The sequence below is a fragment of the Anneissia japonica genome, unplaced genomic scaffold (genome assembly GCF_011630105.1).
Source record: "Anneissia japonica isolate Jap-2015-1 unplaced genomic scaffold, ASM1163010v1 scaffold288236_len29568_cov102, whole genome shotgun sequence".
NCBI classification, from domain to species: Eukaryota; Metazoa; Echinodermata; class Crinoidea; order Comatulida; family Comatulidae; genus Anneissia; species Anneissia japonica.
Genome location: NW_022750218.1, coordinates 6,111 through 10,211, shown reverse-complemented (window position 1 = coordinate 10,211; position 4,101 = coordinate 6,111). Strand labels below are relative to the sequence as shown.

At 28.1% G+C, this 4,101-nt stretch overlaps 1 long non-coding RNA gene across 2 annotated transcripts; it reads left to right on the top strand.

The window, feature by feature from the left end:
- Positions 1-264: 264 nt before the first annotated feature.
- On the top strand, positions 265-3,245 carry LOC117121271. 2 transcript variants are annotated; one of them, XR_004447515.1, is made up of 3 exons: positions 265-465; positions 1,056-1,115; positions 3,001-3,245. It is a non-coding gene; the product is annotated as an uncharacterized LOC117121271 (long non-coding RNA). The 2 variants fall into 2 exon arrangements; XR_004447516.1 differs by having other exon boundaries at positions 1,056-1,383; positions 3,091-3,245.
- The last annotated feature ends 856 nt before the right edge of the window (positions 3,246-4,101 follow it).

Below are 4,101 nucleotides of genomic sequence, written 5' to 3'. Positions count from 1 at the left end.
CCCAAAATTTGCAATTTTCATTTTGAAAATAAGCCCCCCGTCCCTCTCTAAACTTTGCAAAAGTAGCCTCGAAAATAGGTCCATTCAAAGTTCTCTAAAAAGGAAGCCCAGGGCTTCAATTTTTGTAATTAATGAGCAATTCAATAGTTTTATTTATTTATTTATTCGTGTTCGTTCGTTCGTTTGCTCATACATTCGTTCTTTTGTTCGATCGATCGTTGGTTCGTTCGTTAATTCGTTAATTAATTAATAAATTAATTCATTCATTCATTCATTCATTCATTCATTCATTCATTCATTCATTCATTCATTTGTTCATTCTATGCTGTCCGCAGTTCTTGCTGCTTCTTGCGCGTTCCATAGTTCTCTTGGAATTTCTGTTTTCGTTGTAGTTTACGCGCTCCTCTGGCACTGCGCAGAGAGACGCATACTATTCTTGGCAAGTTCGGTTCATGTTGTTTTATGGTAAGATTCACATATTTGAATAGTTATTTTTATGCATACCTAAGCCAGTTCTATTAGTTAATAATTGTGATCACAGATATATAAGCCTTGTTCCATATAACATAGTGTATTTCCTTAGAAATTAGATATTTACTTTGCCCTAGTTCGGCAATGGAGTGCTAGCAAGATAGGGCCTACGCTGTATCATTTCACATATAATGAATCATGGAAACCAGTTGCTTTTATTGAAATAATGATCACAATATTGTATCATAAAACTTGTAGTTTATATTCATGATGGATCCCAGGAGTATAGAAATTGACGTAAAGTGGTTTTGGGATCATAGATTGATTGATAGTTGAATAAATAGTTTATTATTTTGATTCTACTGATAAATAATGGTAAGACCGCATGTTCGCGGCATGTAGATGTTCCAGGGACCCTACGTTCCTCGGATTGACGTTGCTATGGCAACGGGGTTCGTCTTGAATATTATGTGTTGAGGGTCGCCCTCATTTGGCTAACATGAATATGATCCCTGATGTATTCTTAGAATGTTGTTATCTTTGACTTTATATTAGAACGTCTTATGTATTTATTCATACTCTAGCTGAAGATAATGCTGAATTCACTACACTATAGTACAGTAGTTATCGAGGCTCACAGCTTTGTAAGTCTTATCATATCTCACAAGTTCAATCGTTAATGTTATAGTACAATTATAATAATCCAGCACTATATGATGTTTTCATGTTGTATGGTAATTCACATACGAATGTAATTATGCTCTATTATGATAGTTATGCAAATGATTAATGACATGATGATACAGTATGTAATTTTATTGTTATTTACAGTTACCACACAAACAAATGCGAGTGATCAAACAGGGTTTGTGAACAAGCAATAAAAGGGTTATACTAGAGGAGCAATTTTGAGTCAGTCATTTGCGTCCTTTATACATTCATTTATGCATACGTTCATTCATTCATTCATCCATTCGTTCGTTCGTTCATTTGTTAATTCGTTGATTAATTGATTGATTGATTCATTCATTCATTCATATATTTATTCATTCATTGCTTCATTGATTGATTCATTCATTTGTTCATTCCTTCATTCATGCATTCATTCATTTATACATTCGTTCTTTCGTTCATTCATTCATTTTTGATATGCTTTATAATATAATAGATAACAACCTTTAGTGTTATCCGTTTGTGTTTGTGTTTGACAGCGGCTAACGGTCAGTTAGAAGAGTAAATCACGGAGCATCAAACATGTGGAACCATAGATAAATTCATACTAGAATAAAGCTCTGTCAAGATCATAAATTAATCTTTAGAAAATAATCTTTTCATAAAGCATATTATATTTAGAAATATAATATAATTTATAAAGTTTATAAACATCCAATATTTTAAGCTCATATGGTAAGAATTGAATGAGCTCTAAATTTTGATTAATCTGTTAAATTACAAAATAGAAACCTCAACGTACAACACAAACGGTATGGGGGAGCAGTGTTATACACTTGTAAAACACTTTTGTGAGCATATTATTCTCATGTCTGTAGTCTCTAAACAAAACTGAAAAAAAAAAATAAAATAAAACAAAAACAAAAAACAAAAAAAATAAAAAAATAATACACTACTGTGTATATTTTAAGGGTATAGGCCTAGTCTTTAATTGACGGAAAATGTCAGTTTGGTCTTTTAAGTTTTATGTTTTTTACGAGATTAGTGCATGCTTGCCGCAGGAGTGTGCGAGGCTTCCCGCCGATTTCCTGACTCCATCCTGTGACTCTACGGGAGACGGCACCTCTATTTGCACTTAATGTGGAATTGAGATTTTTTTTTTTAAATTTAGGGCGAAATTACGAAATGTTATATTAAATGGATTTAAAGTGGATGTAAATTTACTGCATGCTGTTATTTATTAATATAACATTTCATGGTATCTAGACAAGTGATGTAGACCTATTCCTCTTTCGCCAACCCCATGATCATTCGTCTCTAAATAGAGGGAGTATTTAAATTGAGGAACAGCTAATCTGTTGTAGGAAAAAAGGCCCCGGAAAAAATGGCACAAGAATAACCCAGTAAAAATGGCCTTAAATGAAAATGATAACATTTTGCATTAAAACTGATGTTTAAAAAATACTTGAATAAAAATATCAACATAAATAATTAAAAAAAACAAAAAAACAAAAAAACAAAAACAAAACAAAAAAAACAGCACGCATAACTTTCATTACCAGACAATACATGGATTATATATTTGAAATTTAAATAATAATAAATAAAATGTGAATTAATATACTGCTTTTAAAATACTAGCATTTTGTTTTATCAATTTTATGATATGGTTTCATTTCTTGAAACTATTTGACTCATTTTTTAATATTCTACTACAGAATGTTAGTATTTTAATTTTGCAAATAGGTTCTTATATACATTTTTTACATTGCCTAGTGATTTTAACTTCTCATAGGCCCTATTTGTAATTAAGTTTATTTTCAGTTGTTGATTTTTATACTGTAATTTACACCACAGAACAGGACCATATGTAAAACAGGTTGTTACTTCCTCCTGTGTGTTATCCTGTATATGTTCAATAAATAAATAAATAGAATAATTTTCCAGACAATTTTAACTTCAATCTGTGTATGGTTAAACTAACAAATAAACAAGTACATTGGACATCAAATGACGTTATTCATTCACGCTGAATTTAGTAAACAAAAGGATTGAAGCCTATATGAACATTTTGTGACGATTCATCAACCTTTGCTGCAGCAGGGAAAGTAATCTTATTATTAATATGTTTTGTTTTTACTGTATTTTGTTTGCAGTGAAAGATAGTTAATGTCTTATTAAATTGAAAATGGTGTTATATGTTAAAATCGGTACCGGTATTTGTCATTTTTTTACATATTATTATTATTATTATTATTATTATTATTATTATTATTATTATTATTATAATTATTATTATTATTATTGTTATTATTATTATTATTATTATTTTATTATTATTACTATTATTGTTAATAATATAATAATAATAACAATAATATTAATAATAATATTATTACTATTATTATTATTGTTAATAATATAATAATAATAACAATAATATTAATAATAATATTATTACTATTATTATTATTATTATTATTATTATTATTGTTATTATTATTATTGTTTTTATTACTATTATTACTAATATTATTATTATTATTAATATTTTTACTATTATTATTACTATTATTACTATTGTTATTATTATTATATTATTATTATTATTATCATAGTTATTGTTATTGTTATTATTAATATTATTATTCATTTATTTTATTATTATTGTTATTGTTGTTATTGATGATGCTGTTATTATTATTTTCATAATGTTCTTGCATTTGTATGTCTCTCCAAGGGTTGGTACACCTAGAAGCCGCATATTTAAACTAGCGGCCTATCAGACTTTTTCTTAGATATTATCAATTTTCAGATCAAGATACCTCTGCTACTTTTTTTTTTCAATTTCATTCTTAAATGAACAATTTCGATTCGCATTAAATGATTTTTTTTTTTCATTTTCTAAACCGTGTTGCTCTGATAAACTTAATGCACCGCATATGAATCTTGTTGCTG